The 20,493-nt window shown below is 47.4% G+C and overlaps 3 long non-coding RNA genes across 5 annotated transcripts; 1 reads left to right on the top strand and 2 right to left on the bottom strand.

Moving 5' to 3' along the window:
* The first annotated feature begins 207 nt into the window (after positions 1–207).
* LOC120666305 lies at positions 208–1,259 on the top strand. 2 transcript variants are annotated; one of them, XR_005671647.1, is made up of 4 exons: positions 208–296; positions 428–479; positions 576–882; positions 984–1,259. It is a non-coding gene; the product is annotated as an uncharacterized LOC120666305 (long non-coding RNA). The 2 variants fall into 2 exon arrangements; XR_005671646.1 differs by having other exon boundaries at positions 214–479.
* Positions 1,260–5,494: 4,235 nt separating this feature from the next.
* On the bottom strand, positions 5,495–6,497 carry LOC120666306. Its single transcript, XR_005671648.1, has 2 exons — positions 5,900–6,497; positions 5,495–5,814 (listed from the first exon to the last, which is right to left on the bottom strand). It is a non-coding gene; the product is annotated as an uncharacterized LOC120666306 (long non-coding RNA).
* A 3,812-nt stretch (positions 6,498–10,309) lies between these two features.
* Positions 10,310–12,491, bottom strand: LOC120666307. Of its 2 annotated transcripts, none has more exons than XR_005671650.1 (5): positions 12,191–12,491; positions 11,890–12,089; positions 11,346–11,625; positions 10,628–11,280; positions 10,310–10,525 (listed from the first exon to the last, which is right to left on the bottom strand). It is a non-coding gene; the product is annotated as an uncharacterized LOC120666307 (long non-coding RNA). The 2 variants fall into 2 exon arrangements; XR_005671649.1 differs by having other exon boundaries at positions 11,890–12,102.
* Positions 12,492–20,493: the final 8,002 nt, after the last annotated feature.

The raw sequence follows: 20,493 nt of genomic DNA on the forward strand, positions 1-20,493 counted from the left end.
TGGGTTACACTGCAGGTTGTGGAGAAGACCATGAGGCCATGCCTTGGTGAGCTCAGCGAGGATCCTGACGTGGATGTAAGATACTATGCAAACCAGGCACTGCAGGCATGTGATCGAATGATGGTGTCAAGCTAGCTAAATATTTGACAGTGCGTATTTTATTAGTTCTCCAAATACTTTACATGGATTATTTTTCTGTCCTTATTTCAGGTTTCTACCCTGTTGTCAAAGAGGTCTCCATTACGCAATTGAATATGCAAAAGTTTATGTTTGGCACCAAGCTGGGAGTGCAATCGGTCAGAAATAAATTGTATATTAATAATTGCGTTTTAGGTTCAGTTTAGATTATGATTCATTTATTCTGTGACATTTGCATATGTGCAAAAGAAGGGGAAGATAAATTAGCCAACAAATCTTTGAACTACAGGCAAGCTCTAGCATCAATTGGAACACTCAATACACATGGTGTAATTTAGCAGGTAAATAATCATCATATTTCCTTTGGTTTAGTGTTTCAGATAAAGATGTTCCATGTTTCTTCTTTTATTTCAAATTTTGTCACAATCTGATTACAGGGTAATTGATGAAATTTTTGCAAGAAGCTGCTGCAGTTGCTATCTACCTCTTTTCTGGTGTTTATTTGATAGTTTGATTAGTTCATTAATTGTTTGGTTCACCTTGCGATATATGACATAAGTACATGATTACTAGCTACTTCATTTGCAGAGGTGCCTAGAGGGGAGTTGTTGGGTGACTGCCTGACTAAAGGTGGAGACGACAAGAAAGGTCCATGCGAAGGAGGGGCTGCATCAGCATAGGACTCTCCTTGACACCACACTGCAGGAGATCGATGCCAGGATGTGATGTGCTCGCGAGGATAATGTGGGTGGTGCCCTGAGCCTAATGTTCGTTTGGTTGATCCAATCTGATTTTGTTCTGTTGAGCTTTCTCAACTTGGTGTTTGCATACTGGGTTAACTGCAGATGAAGCTCAGGAAGGAGCCGAAACGCTTGTGCAGCCATCCAACGAGCTGGCAGGAGACCCACACATGGTGTCTTCTTTGATACTTCTGTTCATGCTATCTTTTGTAGAAATTGGTCGGCTTAGTGTTATGTAGCTCCATATGGTATACTACAACTTTGAAACGTTTTTTTATAGGAAGATTAAAGTAGTTAGGTGAAGGGGAACACTCTATTTGGACTATTTATCACTATATTTAAAGATCATAAGAGAATACTGGATTGCGATTTCTTTGGTAATTTGCTATCTGTTATGGCTTTAGAAACTGAAAGACTCATGGGTATTGAGCTCCAAAATATTGTACTTCTTAGTTCTGCTGTTATGAAAATAATGTTGGTCTAACCACATGACAATGGCAAGCTGTTGAGTCTATATATTGCTATTTTGTTTCCATGGTCCGGCCTGCCACCCCTTCAGAATTTTCTTTTGTTTTGTAGAATTTTGAAGTTTATAGTATTCATGCCAAATTATAGATCAATGCAATCTCTCGATCATTGTTACCAAGTTTCATTTTTATCAGTCAGTGTTATCATGGGTTATTTTTGTAAGTGGTATTGTACACTTTATTCTTCCAATCTTGCAGGAAAGCTAAATAATATGCTTTCATACACATTGATGCTCATGGAGAAAAATTGTTTCACCCGTAGCAACGCACGGTGAGGGACCGAAAAGGCGACCAGAGGGGGCGGGGTGAATGGGAGCCAATTAAAACTTTCTTTAGGGAAAGTTTGACCTACGATCCCAAATGCGCACCACAAGCTCTCTCTTCTAGAGTGTGCACAGTGTAGCTATAGCTAAGCTAGACACAAAGCACAAACCCTAGTAACAAGATGCGAAGAGATCGAATCAAGAACGACAATCAAGCAACAGAGAAAGCACGGTATATGAGCACCGGTTAAACCAACGTGTGAAGGTCTTCACCGGTTTAACCGACGTCACAAAGCCGGCAGCAAGAGAAAAGCAAGCACCGATTGATCCGACAAAATCAAGTGTCAATGTCGGTGCAGTTGTCCAGAGACGCCTCAAAACAGACTTAAAGAGCACCGGTTAAACTGATGAAAACAAAGCCCTAGCGTCGGTGCAGTTGTCCAGAGAGACAACAAAACGAATGGCACTGAGCACCGGTTGAACCGACGTTGATGAACTTCTATACGCCGGTGCAACGAGCAAAACAGCACGCAGGGATCGCTGGTGAAGCTTCACCGGTTGAACCGATGCATGTGGAACTAATGCACCGGTGCAACCAAGCAGAAAGGCCAAAAACCCTAAAAGCCAAAACTTCTACTCACCGGTTGATCCGACGATCTTGATCTCAAGCGTCGGTTCAACCGGAGAAAACGAAAAACCCAACCCGAGCAGAACTGGTGTTTCACAGCCCGCAACCTTTGGAAAACTTGATGATTGGAGGATCAAAACAAGTCCAAAGGGGCTCAAATTTTGCAGGCACGATCACAAAGACCTTGTGAACATACCCACCAAAAGAATCGACGAATCACTCCTTGGTTTGGGAGGAATCGAGAAATTCCCGAGCAAGAACGGGGTTTTCCTAGAACGTGAAAAGCTTCGATTTGAGAAGACTCGTGATTCCGTAGGATTTAGCACTAGGCTAGGTGGATTAGAATCACTTCAAAGAGTCACACAATCATCACAAACTCGTGCACCAAGAATCAACAAAGCGAATTCGAAATTCGTCGCAAAGAAAGCACGATACATATGAAATTGAGACGAAATCAACACCCCGGAGGGCACAAGGAGGGAAGGGCCTCCTTTCCCATCCAATCTCAGTACAAAGTCTAAAAAATTCACACTCCAAATCCTACCCTAGAGAAAAGAGGGAGGAAGAACAGAGAGAGGGGGAGGAGGCGCACAGAGGAGAGGGGGCTCTGGGCGCCAGGAAAGGAGAGCCGCTGAGGAGAGAGTGGGTGAGAGATATTTAAGCCCACTAACTCTAGAACTAAAAGACTAAACTACCCCTAGACATAACTAGACACTAGAAAAGCCCGTAGGGGCAAAACCGGAAAAAGATACAAGGACTCATCCGACGGCCAAGGTTCTTTCTTCGAGTCGAAACCTTCTCCGCGATGCCGCCGTGGGGATGAAGATCCGGTCCGCGGTTTTGGAGGGTCCGCGAAACCCGGGTAGGTGGCCGGTTTTGAGAAAACCGCCAAAACTCCACGCGCGGCCGTGCCTCCACGACTTGGCGTCTTCAATCGCCGTCCGCCAACTTGGTTTTGTGGCTGAAAGGATCGGGTGCTCTAGCCTAAGAGGGTGAATGGGTGAATTAGGCACTCTAAAAAAACTTAGACCTATGGCTCCAACTAGTTTGCACAAAACTTAAACTAAAACAAGCTATCTAGATGTGCAATTATGGTTGTTCTAGTGTGAAACCCCTATCCAAAAAGAGTTTAGCAACCTATAGCCTTTCCTATCAAGAAACTATTCTATGAAAGTAAATGCAATACAAATTGCTAGTATGAAATGCGAAAGCTTAATGAGCGGGATACGAGATAGCAAACTCTTGACGCGGGTGTTTATCCCATGGTTCAGTTAGCCACAAAGGCACAGCTACATCCACGTTGTTGTAGCACTCACTAAGAGTATTGCTACTCGGCCACCAAGTCTCTTCCGTGAACACAATCACGGTCACCTTGGCCCCGGGTTCCACTAAGGAGCTTCTCCACAAAGGATGGGGGTCTCCACGTCCCCCGCACAAAGTGTCGTCGCCGCTCCACACCAAGTCGGAGGGTCGATGACGTTGCCGGCGAGTTTCACAGCTCCAAGGGGCCAGCGCACCAAGCTCTTCTTTTGGTTCACTAAAGAACCACAGCACAAAGGCTCAAGGCCTTGCAATCTCACTCACTAAGAGCTAATCTAGCACTCACACTTTACAAGGCTAGTGCTAAAGGCTAAGGATATGATCAATGAGCTCTTGTATGGCTTGGAGATGATCTTGGATGTGTGTGTGACTTCTAGCAACTCCAGCAAACTCCAAATGGCCGGGGGATGCCATATATATATGCCTCCAAGTCGTGGAGCCGTTGCTCCAACGGTCAGCAAAAATATGCGTACCATCGGATGAACCGACGCCTCTGCATGTGGTAGCGTCGGTTCATCCGGTCACTCTCAGACCCGAAGTAGCCGTTGGCTTCCCTGACACAGTTGCAGCAGTTCCAAGGACCATCGGTTGAACCGATGCTTGGGGTGTCGGTTCAACCGGTCACACACAGCAACTGGACTACCTATTGGACCTCCCTCTTCTGCTGACATCATTACACCGATGCTATGCTCCGATGCATCACCGGTTCAACCGGTGCTGAAGACTTGGCTCCTGCGCGCTTGACATCGTCTCTGGAACATAGTATGCCAATGCACCGATGCCTGTCGTGATGCCGTCGGTTTAACCGGTGCCTCACATGATCTTCACTTGAGCTTCAGAGACGCTCAGACTTGCATCAAACACCAGGGCATCGGATATTCCGACAACCATCTGATGCACCGATGCTTAGGCATCGGTTTTTCCGGTGCTACTGATTTCTGCAGAACTCGTCCAATTCAGCGTTTCTTTGAGTTCTTTCTTCGTGTTTTGCTTTGCATGACCTTTTTACTTCATCCCTGGGATCTAGAAATGTTCTCTTAACAAAACCATTAGTCCCATTGATTGCGTTGTCATTCGATCACCAAAATCACTCGAAATGGCATAAATAGTGCCATGTTCGTTACAGTGGCGCAAACCAAGAAACCCGTCATCCACCGGTGCTTGCGCCCTTGATCCAGGAGTGGACGCCACAGCTGCCGCCCGACCCAAACTCCGGTCCCGGCTGCCCTTCACTGCCATCCACCGCACGGTCCATCGGCCACAGCACCTCCACGGCAGCTCTCCGTCGACACTCGACGCCCGTGTACCTGCAACCAAAGACCAAGCACACGATCACACCGCACGGTTGACAATTCACTCATCACAGCTAGGAGAAGGTACTCAACATTCCTCACACGGGCACACACACCTAGTCAAGCACAAAATTTGGAATGCGTCTATAATAAAAGTGAAAGCAGAGACATAGTGGTAGTACTTTACAACTGTAAGTCTGGTTAGATAAACTAAATCGTGTCTAGTTTATATATGTTAAGTACGGCATTATAAGTCAATCGTGAAGGTTGAAGCTGTTTGAGGAGGCATTGTGAGTGTAGTTTATATATGTTAATTAATGCGATACTTTTTGTGAGTGCTTCAACAACATGGATGTAATGTGATTTTGTGGCTAACCGAACCACGAGATAAATCTTCATGTCGAGAGTTTGCTTCCTCCCATCCCGTCTTTACGTTTTCGCATTTCATACTAGCAATTTTTGTATGTCTTTACCTTCATAGAGTAGTATCTTGATATGATTAGCGTAATTGCACATTTAGATAGCATGTTCTAGTTTAGATTTTGTGCAAACTAGTTGGGGTCCTAGGTTAAAGATTTAAAGTTGTCTAATTCACCCCCTCCTCCTCTTAGTCTAGAGCATTAGATCACTTTCAGAGTTGAACCACAATTGTAAGCCACATGAACAATACGAAGCCGTAGATAGAAAGCAAAAACATGTACTTGTGCAAGTCGGTCAAGGTCGAAACCTCCTCAGGGGGCAGCTATGCAGCGACCCAAACTAGCGGGCCACCCTGTGAGGCAAGTGAATTGACGGTGTAGAAGCAAATTAGAGGGCACCTAACACTCCACAGGTCCTCGTCTGCCTGCACATTGGTTTTAGAGGCGTCCCAAGTACCTGCTCGTCTAGATACCGCTCCCACACAACCTGTCGCAAAAAAAAATACAATCAAGTAATCCATTAGTAATGGATATTTCAAATATTGTGTATGAAACGAGTTTTCGAAACTCACTGTAGAAGGGCTGAGAACGTCCAACTGCTATAGTCGACATACGCACATTGGGTGGTGGCGTATGGAGAGGAGACATGGTCCCAAAGGTATGCCACCGTCAGATCTAACTCGTCCACACCAACAGGGCTCTAGGGGAGAGGCTGAAACACCCTGGGTCTACCCACCGGTAGTCGGCTCCACATCCACAACTGAACTACTGAAGAAGGAAGATGCAGCCTGACATAGTGGAGGTCGGTGCATGCTGTCTGCGTGCCTCGCACAGCTGGCGGTAAAGGAAGCCTAGGACAGCTGATCCCCAGCTGTAGCCACCTGCCTCATCCCAGTCTCGAAGGCAATGTATGTACATCCACGAAGCAGCGTCACCATTGCCGTCGGGAAACAGAACCGGTCCGAACATATGCAGCACCCAATCCCGGCAGTTGTATTCTCAAATTTATTTTTTTCCTGTGCTAATATCTTAAATACATGCTATATTGTTGTTCACTTGTTCTTGCTAGAATGTTCAAAGGTGATTCTACTCTTGTTTTCATCCTTTGCTTGTTACACCAACTCTGATCTATCGTAGCGAAGTGTGGGGCTTGGCTTCAGGAATCATCAATCATCAGCCTGTTCGGCTGCACTTGGCTGATTTTGGCTGTTCACTGTGTAGCTACAGTAATGGTATATTGCTCACTCTCTCGTGTAATCGAGCCTATACCACATGTATTTGCTACAGTACCCAGCCGCTACAGTAATCATCCGCGGCAAAACGTCCAGCCGAACAGGGCGCATAGTGCCCAAAGGACGATGAGCACAGAAGTGGGAGCGTTGGGGAGACTGCTCGAATCATAGAGACAGTGGTTCCAAGTACCGGGCCACCATTGCTTTGAAAATCTAGGGATCACTCTATATATATATGAGGTTAATTTCAAACTTTGTTAGTATATGAATACAAGAATATGGATAACTAGTTTTCTGAATCTGAACTCACTCGCTGTTTTCTGAACTTCTCTGTCGAAAGCACCCTGTACCAAAAACTATCATTGATTGTCTGCCATATCAATACAATAAGAGAAGAACTATCCTCAATTCTGTAAATCCCGAAAAACTAAAGTCATTATCATACAAACATCTCCCGAAAAACTAAAGTCATCGTCATACAAACATCGATAAAGCACACACGGTCTAAAAGTGAGATTAAACTGAACTGGAACATAAATGAGCTCCCTAAAGGGGGTCAAGAAAGGCAGCCGACGAGTACTTAGAAGTTAGAACTGACGTGTATCTGTAACCTGATACGACTCTTTTTTTTTCGTAAACCATGAGTTTAGATACAACCTCCTACAACAACTAATTCATCCATAAACGGCACAAATCCAAATTTCTAACCATCACGGTTTCAATTAGGCTTTTGCAAAATGTGCTCAAATGAATGCATTCCATCGGACAAAATCGAGGGAGGGGAGGGAGCTCACCTTGCTTAACCCCGATCCGGTGCTTGCCCCCACGGATTTGGCCCAAGATGGCCAGATTTGGGAGAGGGGCGGTGAGAGGGAGAGAGAAGAGGCCGCCGGTCTCTATTTTGTTCCGACGAACAGAAGGGGAGGGGAGGGGAGGGGAGGGAAGAGTGGGCGCGGGTAAAAATCTCAGGCCCAATGATATTTTTTAAAAAGAAAAAACTCGCAGGCCCGACCTCGCCTACGGCTCGTCCACATGCCGTCTCCCACTTTTCCAAATCTTTTATTCTCATTGACAAAATCATTCACGAAACCAATCACAATCGAAATCCACAAACAAATCATGCATATAATCTATCCCAAATCATTCACATGATTTCAATCCCAGAATCATTGAAGAAGAAAAAAGAAAACAAAGAGGAACGCTCGCCATAGCCCAGCGCCGCCTCCGCGCGCCCAAGTCACCGCTCGCCGCAGCCTCAGCTCGCCGCGCCCCGCGCCATGGCCGTCGGGCGCTGCTCGCCGGGTCCCACGCCGCCGCGGCTCGAGCCGCCGCCTTGCACCGCAGGCGCATATCGACCTCATCCCCAAGCTAGAGGAGGAAGGAGGAGAGGGGAGGGAAGAAGATAAGGCAGACAAGAAATTAATGGATGGTGTGGAGTGGCGGCAGAGCTCTAGAGGAGAGAGACATAAAATAGAAGGAGAGGAGTGTTTTATCCCGGAGATTGGCTAGACTCGGGACAGATGCACTTCTTTTGTTCCGATTGGTGGTTCTAACCGGGACAAAAGGCCCAAGTCCCAGTTGGAGCCACCAATCGAGACAAAAGAGTACCCTTTGTTCCCGATTGGTGGCTCCAACCGGGACAAAAGGCCCCTGACTCTCCTTCTTCCGGGCTAGCCGTTGGACTCGGGACAAAAGCCCCATTTGGTCCCGAGTCCAACGACAATCGGGATAAATAGTCTAGACTAAAGGCCTGTTCTGTAGTAGCCTGGTAGTTAAAGTATGGTGCCGTACTACCTGACCCCATGTATTATGGAAGAAAATGGGGGTACGCCCCGTGCGCACGGCAGGTCCTGTGCGCACCCTCCCGCGATGCCGTCCTCTTCTAATCCAACGGATGGCACAGTGAACAGATTGTTTCCTCACGCACATACAGCTCGGCTCATAACGGCAGCCTCGGCTCCGCCTTTTTTCTTGGCGGCCTCGGCTCCTGCGTGCTGGGACGTGGAGGTCAGCGACAAGAAGCCATTGCTGCCGCAGTCGAAGGCCATGTCGTCGGCAAGCTGGATGTGCATCAGGAGCAAGTGGGAGCTGATGCTCCTCTGGATGCTGTTGTAGTAGGACGAAGTGGGCAGCGACGAGTAGCAGGAGTGCAGGACGACGGGTTCTGTAGCGAGGTCGGGGTAGCGGACCGGAACCAGAGCGCAGAGAGGCGGCAGCGGCGGCGCTTCAGCGGGATCCAGCGGCGACGGGCTCTCCGCAGGGAGGTCGGGCGGCGGCGGCGTTCCGTAGGGAGGTTGGGATTGGGCAGCGGCGGCGGCACCGCAAACTTGCTCCCGGAGGCTGACGTCTATGGCAAACTTGGCCACCGGAGTGGTTAGAGGCGCGAGCACTGGCCTCCAACACGGGCGAGGGGCGACCATCCTGTAGCCATCGTCGCCGACGCCGTCCTGTACTAATGCGTTCGTGCACAACGCCGATGCTGATGAGCTGAGGCACGGTGTTTTGCTCCGGCCGCTAGAGCTCGATGGTCCCGGCCGGGTGTCTAATTCAGCGCTGTTCGCTCTCGATTGAGTCGAGATCATAGAAGACGCCAAATTTCCCCCAAATTTGGCTGCGATTGAAAATTCAGCGCCAAATTAGCTGCATTCCTGACCCTGACTGACCTCTGCAGTTATTTCAGAGTTGAGATCAGAGAGCAGTACTTGACAAGCATTGCATGATGCAGAGCAATCCGAACATTACTCATTCGGAAACGATTGAAGCCTGTCCGCGTCCGGACTCCGTAATCGATTTGCACAACTACTTGAAGCTGTGTATGTTGTCGCTCACCATTGGGCATGCTTCAGCTTGAGGAGGGCGTTCCTGGTCCAGGCATGGCCTCTTGGGGTCCAGGATGACCTTGGAAACCCGGCGAGCTCGCTATTTATGGCGGCATCGAACGCCGCGGCATCCACGGCGCAGGGTCGCACGGCAAGGTCACGCGCAGCGCAGAGGCTCGTCGTGCAGGTGCGTCGGTTGTTGTCGCCGTTGACCCGCTCGGGTGTCTATCGAAGGACGCGACTGCGGGACTGCCGACGTCCTCGAGCAGCGCGGTGAGAAGAAGTCGACGATGATGAGCCTGTCGCCGGCGTTGGTCTCACTGCGGAATAGAGAGGCGGAGGCGACGGCTCTCCGGCGGGATCCGGCGACGGGCTCAGCAGGGAGGTTGGGGTAGCGGACCGGAACCAGAGCAGAGAAGCGGCAGCGGCGGCGCTCCGGCGGAATCCTACGGCGATGGGCACTCCGTAGGGAGGTCGGGTGGCGGCGGTGCGCTCCGCAGGGAGGTTGGGATCGCGCAGCGGTGGCGGAGGGGAAGCGGCCGCGGGCGTGGGTGGGGAGGAGGCGCCGACGGCGGACTCGGGTCGACGGGGAGGTCGGCCCGGTAAAAGAAGCTGAGCCGAGCCGGTCGCGTGAAGGAAACGAGCCAAGGAAGAGCTGATTAGTGCGCCATCCGTCGGAAAGCCATCTGAGCTGGCTTTGGAAAGAAAGTTAAGCAAATATGCTGTAAGTATATGGAAGCACAGGAATGATGATCAATACTCAAGCGAAAGTTCTTAGCATTTTCAGTAAGAAAAGTGGAGAACGCTTTACAAATATCAGAGACAAATAAAAACTTTAATGGGCTCATGGTAACAATAATGGTTTATACAGTAAACATGTAGACATCTTAAAGCAGTCCCTAATTAGCGGAGAAATAAGCACATTAGTGGCTACAGCATAAGGGAGGTGTTCATTGGCGATAGCCTTCACATAATTGAAGGCTAGGCGGGTTCAATACAGCACACTGCTAGACTTTTAAAGAGCACTTGATTCTTAGCAAAATGATAAGTGTTCCACAATTGCATAACTCGCCATTCAAGCTAAATATATCTATAGGCTTTGACAATAACAGATGTCATATTTGACTCCCGACATGGCTTCATATTTCTGCAAGAAGGAAACATGTACAAGAGTGTTGTTAGTCCAACTAAGTAAAATATAAATTGTAGGGTATGTAAATGCATCAATAAATGGCTTTTCTTGACGTACCAGCATAGGCAAACATTTTTTTTTGTTCCAGTTCAAAGTTTAGGCTTCAAATGTTCCTAAAGCAGTTGGCAATTTTCTTCCATACTAATATAAAAAAAGGTTCACACGTGAACCATGCTGCCTCCATTATATAAGGTGGGCCTGCATGATCATTTTATTCAAGTGTACACAAATAATCAAGAAACTCACAATACTACTGACTGGAAAACACATGACACCTACCTTGAACTGAGCCAACTCTCAATCTTCAAAAAATTATGAACATACCTACCAGGTGTAGAAATTATGAACATGACCATATATACTGTTCAAAAATTAATAATGCTGGAACTTACAGGAAGTCATTGTTGATTCAGACCACCATTTGTTTTTTATCATAAGGAAACCATTCAAGGATGGCAACTCCAAAGAACAGAGCATAGCCAGTAAATAGAAGACCCCCTTAAAGCAACACATATACTTCACAAGTAATAATATGAATCTTCCATACCTAGGATAATATAGAGGCTTAAAAGAATAGAACCACTCCTTTTGCTGCAGCTAGTAATTAATGCACAAACTGAATACATGAACAACCCAGATCAAGTGAGAATTTTACCCCAAAAGTTAAATCTAGCGCAAATCTCACATGAAAAATATGAGAGAACCCAAACCTCTTTCCTCTGTGGTAGAATTCACATATTCATTTATTCATACCTGGAGTTTGCACTGAACAAACTGCAGGGGAAAAATAAATATTAGGAAGTCTAACTTGATATATGACAATTGATGGAAAAAAATCTTTGGCTACCCAGATCCATTTTCTCAAGATAACTGAGCTTACATAAATTGATCTCATGTTTCTTCGGTGGTGGGTGCCTCGATGGTTATAGTGTCAGTGCCGAAGGCCTGCTCCCGGATGACAACCTGAGCAAGACCTTGGCCCTCATAATGTTGTGCTTGCTACATTGCTCAAACAATCCATCCAGGCGTGTACTCCATCTCAATTGTGGAAGCACCTATGCATATGCATGGCAAGAGAGAGAGAGAACAGAATGCATCATAAAAAACAACAATTTTATGCTACACAGCATAAAAAAACAACCACTCTAGAAAAAAGAGTAATCAAGCATGTTTTTTGTTCCTGCAAATGAAAATTAATTTCTATGCTACACAGCAGCCAACATTAAAACGACACAAACAGGTGCTAGAATGAACTAATAGATTCACACATGCTTAATAGAAGTACATCATATCCAAAGACTAATTGGGTAGTTAATTACCTTACTGCGATGAATTTGGCAAATGACTGATGCTCGGATGTTGCTTCCTTGGCTCCATCGTCATCAAGTGAAACTGCATGAAGGATGAGAGTAATTGCATCAAGAGAGCTCAATCCAGACCCCTTCCGGCACCGTCGCTGTTCTTGTTGCCCTGGCCGTTTGTGCGTTGGGGACGGAACACAAAAGATCTGAACTTGGACCTTGAATTGAACCCTGATTAGAGGAAGAATGAGCGGATCCATTCACTGGTAGCAAGGAGAGGCTGCTGATTGGGGATGGGAAGTATGCAGAAGGGACATACCAGTTGTAGTTGCGCAGCTCGTTGGGGGAGGAGCGCGACGGCCTTCCACAGTGGCATTGGGGGCGTCGGAGCCGCGCCACCACCGACGATGCTATCAACGGTGGAGCGCTGGAGGAAGAGCTCGGCAGGGATGTTGGGGGCAAAGTCGATGGGTGCGAAGGATTTGATGCGTTCGTCGGACCCCTGCTCCCGCATGCGCCTGGGTCTCGCTGCGCGCGGATCCATGTGCGGAGCGTAGGAGCAGCGCAAATCTGGCAGCCGGAGGTGACGAGGGCATCACGGAGAAGGAGGCGCAGGGCGTCGCGCCCCTTGACGGCCGGAGCAGAGGCGGCGTGATGCGGAGCCTGCCCGGTCTGGTCACCACACTGCGCCTCTCTTCTGCCGCCGCTGCGGAGAGAGCAGGGCCGCGGCCGCCGCATGTGCCCGGCCCTGCTCGTCACGGCTGGCGCGAGCGCCAGGAGCAGGGCCGTTGCTGCCCCGCGCATGAGAGAGAGAGAGGAGATGGAGACGAGCGGACGCCGCCATGGGGATTCACCGCGCCTGGCCAGATGCCGCCGCCGCGCACCTCTTTTACCGCCGGTATCAGGGAGGCCATCGCGGGCGCTGCAGCCGCGCCGGAGGAGGCCGCGCAGCCATATGCCGAGAAGAGGGCCTTGCTCGCCGCCGGTCCTTCCCGGCCGCCCGGATCCGCGGACCCGTGCCGCTCGGAGCAGTGGAGGGGCGGCGCGGAGGGCGCAGGGGAGGCCACCGCAGCTCCTCATCACCCGCCGACCCGGCAAGGAGGGAACAGGGGATGCCAGAGGCCGCGTGGTGGAGGCTCCGCCCAGCCGCGGGATCTGGCCGGCGAGCTCGTGCAGGGTACCCGACGCGGAGAGGAAGGGAGGGGCGGCGCCTGGATCCGTCGTTGGCGCCGGGAGGAGGGAGCTCCGGGGAGGCAAGGGCCAGAGAGGGAGGAGCAGTGGAGGCCCCATCGCTGCCGCCGCTCAGCCCCGTCGTTGAGAGAGAGAGAGCGAGAGAGAGAGGAGAGTGGGCCGCCGCCTTCCACCGGGAGACGTGGCGGAGCTCCGGCTCGCCGCATGGATGGCAACGGCGGTGCGGAGAGGGGGGTGACGGCGTTGGCGGTGCTGAACGAGGACGGAGGGGCAGTGGCGTGTGGCGCGGTGGAGTGGACAGAGCGAGGCAGGGAACCAACTTTCATCTATAGAAATGTAACATCATGGCGCCGGGATTTTGGCGCGGTGGCCATCGCTACGTAGGAATCCATGTGGAAAAAGACGGCGCCAGAGGTCGCCGTGATGTTAACCAATGGCACCGTGATTTTTGGCACCGTGTCGGATGTCATTTTTGCAAGTCTTTCGTATAGAAATTCAAATGTAAAACTTTTTTCAAAAAAAAAGACTAAATTATACCTAGGCTACCGGGTAGGGGTCCTAAAGCTTCTTCAATGACTCTACTGAGAGCTTCATTTGAAGCTGTGCCAAATGAGTATTTTTTAGATAAAGGAATATTAAACAATATCTCGGCCTCTATGTCAGAGAGTTATATCCAGCCCTTATTACAAATTTTGAGAGCTAAACAGGAAGCAAATTACAAGCCACAAAGCCTATTATTAAACTGCCACCCATTCCGCGCAAAGATGTCCATCGCCGTCACCTCCAAGGCGCGACATGCATCTGCAATCAAGTCTCTGTCCTCCTCCTTTTGCAAAATCGCCTAAGTCCTGGTAAGATAAGTGGCCCTGAAAAAGATCTGGAGAGCAGTTTGTTTTCGAGTATTATGAAAAACTACATCATTTTTGGATAACTAGATTGACCAGAGAAGCGCACATAAACCCGTGAACATAATTTTTTTCTTTTCCCACATAAAACCCTGCACCCACGACCCGAATAAATACACAATATTATTAAGTTTTGTAAGACCGAAGGTGATAAAAATTATCCTCCAAAGTAACCTAGCCATATGACACCCGAAGAAGAGATGCACAATTGTTTTGTCATTCATGCAAAAACAACATTGTTTGCTCCCCTTCCAATTATGCTTGGCTAAATTATCCTTTGTCAAGATAACCCCACGGTGGAGTAGCCAAATAAAAAATTTTACTTTCAAAGGAATTTTCAATTTCCATACGGGCTTGTTTATGAGTAGAACTTGAACATCTAATAGAGCTGAGTACATAGAACGAACTGAAAATTGGCCACTTTTGTGAAGTTGCCAGACTCCGATATCCTTATTATCTCCCAGTTGTATGTTTGCAATGCGATGTCCCAAATCCATCCAGTCCCTCAGGTTATTTCCCGTAAGGTGTCTCCTAAACGAGACATTCAAAGAGTCGTCATTAAGCACTTTATGAACAGTAGCATATTTACGATGAACCAGATTGAACAAATTGGGATATTGATTTTTAAGGGCCGAGTTCCCCAACCACTTGTCTTCCCAAAATCTGGTTTGTTTCCCATTTTGTACCTTAAATTTCATCCATTTAAGAAACTTTTGTTTTACTGACATAAGTCCTTACCAAAACTGAGAATCACCAAGTTTTTTCTCAACCTGAGTAAGGGTTTTGGATTTAAGGTATTTATTCCTGAGTATCTATTGCCAAATGCCATCTTCATTAGTAAGTTTGAACAACCATTTACTTAAAAGGCATATGTTTTGGACTTTTAAATCCATAATTCTCAGTCCACTTTGTTCTTTTGGTCTACATAATATATCACATTTAGATAATCTATATTTTCTTTTGTGACCATCCCCTTGCCAGAAGAATCTAGATCTATAAAAATTCTGTTTTTTTAGAACTTCTTTAAGGACCTCAAAGAAAGAAAGCATATAGACAAATAGATTGCTTAGAACTGAGTTTATGAGAGTTAGCCTGCCTCCATAGGAGAGCAACTTGCCTTTCCATGTGCTCAATTTACATTCAAACATGTCTTCTATGATCTTCCAGTCTTTATTACTTATTCTCTTATAGTGTAACGGTATTCCCAAATAAGTTAGAGGAGTTTCCTCTACCTGACATCCAAAAATGTTCATGTAGTCAGATTCTACCTCCTTCCCTTCACCAAAGCAGAAGAGTTCACTCTTATGGTAATTTATTTTGAGGCCATATAATTGCTCAAAGATAGTCAAAATGAGTTTCATGTTCCTAACTTCGTCGAAATTATATTTTGTAAATAGCTTCATGTATGAAGCACCTCCTGAAGCTGGAAACAACTTACACTACAAAGAAGAAGTCAAAAATACTAGTTTCACCAGCTTCACCTCTTCTATCCACTCATGAAGAATAGAAATAAGTTGTTTCGCAAAACGTATTCTAAAACAGTTTTCGCTTCACCAGAGAGCTACTTCACCAGTAGTATTAGGAGAATGTGAAGCGATATCAAACGGGGCCTATGTGCCTACTGGCAGTGGTGAGGTCGTCCAAGGGAAGTGGAGTGCGTGAGACGTGCAGGGGCGGACTCAGGATTTGGGAGTTGGGTATTCAAAATTTCAAAAGATGTAATATTTTTGACAGCTTAAATTTCATAAATTACAATGATAAATTTCAAAACAAAGATCAAATTTATCACTAGTTCTCTCATCTTACGCTCAGGCTTGATTTCGCTCAGACCTACTTCTGCTTTCTCGTCCATGCCCCACATGAGCATAACTGCTAGAGCGGCCGAGCTGTGGAGGCCCTACCACGCTGGGCGAAGTAGCAGCGCCACGCCGTGGCCACATGCTCCACGCCGTGCCCTAGCTGTGGCGCTGGTTTGGCTGCTGTCCGCATCCCGTGGCTCGCCCAGCTACCATGCCCGTGCTACCGATCGTCTGCTTGGCCGCGAAGCCCCTACTATCGATGGTCTTCGCGACCGACGAGTCCCCACCTTCATCTGGCCTCATCGATCACGTCCTTGCCGTCAGGATCGTCGATTTGAGGAGCTAGGGTTGTGATCTTGCGGCTGGGGATTGGGAAATTGAGGGACCAAGGGGGCACACGAGCACTTAGTCAGTCAGTCAGGCTAGCCAACTGGCTGTCTGATCACTTATGGGACTGCGGACCGTTGGATGGGGAGAGGTGGGACATGAACTACTATGATTTTAGCACCAAGTAGAAACTAGAAGTTTCGAAACCCATTATATTGTGTAATATTTTTATTTTTAATTCATATATATACTATCACTTGAAGACCCCTGCGACCCTTGCTACCATGTAGCCCGTCACTGGAGACGTGCAGGGCCAAATGGTTATATATCGCTCTTGCTACAATTCACGAATCCATCGCCTGAAAGCAATTAGTGGGCCGGTGGGATCAATTTTAGCCCAATAACATTTTTCGTTAGCTGCATGCAGCAAGCAGCTTTGTTGGGCATGTGCATGCGTGTTATAATACTCGCAGACGCATGCATGCTAAGACCAGTTTCAACCCTCCGGATAGTGTCATAGAATTAAGAATTAATGAAGATGTCATGTAAACAATTTGATGATGTGACAAGAGAGTTAATGAGGGAAAAGATAGACATGATTTCTCATGTAAGACACCATGTCTACACAAGAACTAAAAAAGGAGAAGAGTGATAGAATGAGGCAAGAAAAGAGAAAAAAGAGGATTGGATGAAATTTATTTTCTTCATTTATCATAAAAACTATGTATTGGGAGGTAGTGCCTATGAGTTGTTTCTTACTCTCATATACCACTTATAGACACGATGGGTTAGGGATGGCGTAAGACCGCGAGCGAGAATGCGATCCAATTTAGTTAATTTCATTGTAGCCTGCACAACATATGAACGTTGAGGGGGCAAAGGACGAGTCTGGTTAGACCAATAGGAGGTGGTGCATGTGGGCAAGAATATGTTTCTTAGTTTATTATTTTTTTCCTATTTAACGATACAAGCAGACGTTTTGTGTGGAAATTTCAGGAGACAGAGATCGGGGAGGCTTTAAAGAGGATAAAGGGGGGAAATTTCAGGAGACAGAGATCGGGGAGGCTTTAAAGAGGATAAAGGGGGGAAAACGATGGGCCCTGATGGTATCCCCATTGAGGTGTGGAGATGCCTAGGTGATAGAGCGATAATATGGTTAACTAAGTTTTTTAACCTCATTTTTCGTTCAAACAAGATGTCTAAAGAATAGAGAAGAAGTATATTAGTACCGATCTTAAAAAAACAAGAGAGATGTTCAGAGTTGTACTAACTACCGTGGTATTAAACTGATCGAGCACCACCTAAGAAGAGTGACAATTGTGACCAAAACCAATTGGGTTAATTAGATTCATACCATTATAATTATTCAAGTTCACTGATCTACTATTACAATTCGTCATATTGGAACTGTGCCATTATAATTTTACAACTCTTTAAAACACACAACTACTTACCTTTTCGCTGTGTTTTTGAAAAATTTTGAACCAAAATGTCCTCGGTCTTCTTCTTCCTCCTCTAATCCCCTCTCCATTGTCTCTCCCATGGCGTCCAGGTGCTGCTATCGTTCACCTGCGAAAGTCTGGTAAGAGCAGCGCTTTCGCCTGTCGCGCGGCTCGCCAGCGCCGGTCGGCGGCCGTGACTCTGCCCCACTGAAAATCACCCAATCTTGGCGCATCCCCGACGAGCTCGCTGCGGAAATCGGTGCCATGGAGACCTTCGTCGTGGGTACGGGTGGTCGGAATTCACGGGCGCGTGCGGTGTCGTCGGGGGAGAGGCCAGCGGCGTGGTTGGCAAGGCTGCGTATTTTACAACCGGATGCTCGTATTAGCGGCCTGAACAGACTCACATGAAGATCTTGCTGAAATGGAGGACAGGAAGAAGGGTTATCAAGTTGACATGTGTGCACGTCGACAACGCAAAGAAATTCATGTATTCTCCCCAGGGCCATGCTGGCATAAATCGGGGTCCTGTGCAAAAATATAAAGTGGAGCCTACTAGATAAGTCAAATATTATTATCAAGTGCAGGGTTCTGATCAAGTATCTGATTATTAGAGGACACTTGCGATTTTTTTTATAATAAATCTATCCATAGCTCTTTTTGAGATTGAATTAAATCATCTAATCTTTGTTTGTTTTTATGTTTTTGGCTGCCGAAATCATATTTTCTATACCGATTTGCAGAAGTTATGACTTCAATCGATCATTCTAACACAAAAGATTAAAGAACAAAATTATAATTAATCTATTAAGATTTAAAGGATACAAGTACATGTAGATCAATATAGTTGGCGATCGGAAATTAAAAAGAAAACTATTTACCTTCTCCTTCAGCTCTGACCCCTGATGCCTGTGGGCTGTGGATTGCGGCTCCGCCGCTCCGGCTCTGGCGCTCTGCCTACCGCGGCCCCGGTGGCATCGGCGGCAGTGTTTGCAGGTAGGTTGCGGCGCGCCTTGGTCCTGCGGATTGCCGACTTGTCGTCTCCGTCTGCTTGGCCGGAGTCTCGGTCGGCGTCTCCGTCTCATCTGTCGAGCGAAACTGAAGATGAATCGGCAGAATCGCCAAAGTCGGAGCCTCGGAGGGCACTGAACAGGCGGCCGCCGGCCGGCCGGACTTTTTTTTGTTTTGGGCTGCAGATTGTGTTTGGGCTGGCCGGACCTTTCTTTTCTTTTGGGTTGCGCATCATTTGTGTTTGGGCTGCGCAGGTGGGACCAAAGCAAGTCAGAAACTCAGAACAAGTTATCTATACCCATAACTAGTTAATGGGCCATTTCAGATTCTGGGGCCCCAGAAAATTGGGGGCCCTGTGAGGGCGCACGGGCCGCACGCCCCATGGGCCCGGGCTTGATTCTCCCTACACGGAAAGCTTGAGGCACCTAATTAAAGAAGGCAACTCTTTATCCGCGCCAGCAGAGAAATACGGCCTCTGCCTAAGGAGGGAAAGAGAGCCCGCCGCATGAGCGCAGCCGAAGAAACAAGCTGTAGCTGTGCAGTGAGTGTCGATGAGGAGCAGACCGGGATGCTGTGCGGCGCAGGCACTTGGTAGCAGTGCGCGGCGGCGCTGCAGCCGCACGGGCATGTCGCCACCAGCGTGGGAGCGACGCGCTGGACGCGGGTAATGCAACTATGCAAGAGCGCAACCTCGCCTCCGCGAGAGTTAGCTATCGGGCGGCCGGCGGCCATCGGAGATCCGGACGCGATGGGGTGAGAAGGAGATTTGGGATTAGAGGAAGAAGAAGACCGAGAGCATTTTGGTCTAAATTTTTTTAGAAACACAGCGAAAGAGTAAGTAGTGGTGTGTTTTGAAGATTTGTAAAATTATAATGGCACGGTTCTAATATGATGAATTGTAATGGCAGATCAGTGAACTCGGATAATTGTAATGGTATGGATCCAATTAACCCAAATCAATTTGGGTTCACGCCTGAAAGGTCGACCATGGAGGCAATTTTCCTAATACGACAATTGATGGAAAGATATAGAGAAAATTCGATTCATGCCACCACAACTCCCATGAAATTGGGTTTCATGTTCAAAATCATGCCACTCAATGGCATGGATTTCAACATGAAATCCAATTTCAAGAAGTTGGAGTGGCATGGATCCAACTGACCCAAAGATATAGGGAGCAGAAGAAGAAGGACTTGCACATGGTCTTTATTTATCTCGAAAAGACGTATGACAAAGTACCGAGAAATGTCATGTGGTGGGCCTTAGAGAAGCACAAAGTTCCAACTAAGTACTTTACCCTCATCAAGGATATGTACAAGAATGTGATGACGTTTGTTCGGACATGTGGTGGCGACACCACTGACTTTCCTATTAACATAGGCCTACATCAGGGGTCGGTATTGAGCCCTTATTTATTTGCTTTGGTGATGGATGAGGTCACAAGGGACATACAAGGTGATATCCCTTGGTGTATGCTCTTTGCTGATGATGTGGTGCTAGTTGACGAGAGTAGAGTAGGGACTAATAGAAAGTTAGAGCTGTGGAGACGCACGTTAGAGTCAAAAGGGTTCAAACTTAGTAGGAAGCGTCTAGGCATGAGGATGATGGCGTTAGTCTCGGTGGGCAAGTGGTGGCCCAGAAGGACACTTTTCGGTATTTAGGTTCGATGCTACAAAAGGATGGCGACATTGATGAAGATGTTATGCATAGAATCTCAGCTGGTTGGTTGAAATGACATCAAGCTTCTGGTATCCTCTGTGACAAGAGGGTGCCACAAAAGCTAAAAGGTAAGTTCTATACGACAATGATTCGCCCGGTGATGTTATACGATACTGAATGTTGGCCTACAAAAAAACGACATGTCCAGCAACTGAGTGTAGCAGAGATGCGGATGTTGTGGTGGTTTTGCGAGCACACAAGGAGGGATAGAGTCCGGAACGAATTTATTCG

The sequence above is a fragment of the Panicum virgatum genome, chromosome 3N (assembly GCF_016808335.1).
Source record: "Panicum virgatum strain AP13 chromosome 3N, P.virgatum_v5, whole genome shotgun sequence".
Lineage (NCBI taxonomy): Eukaryota > Viridiplantae > Streptophyta > Magnoliopsida > Poales > Poaceae > Panicum > Panicum virgatum.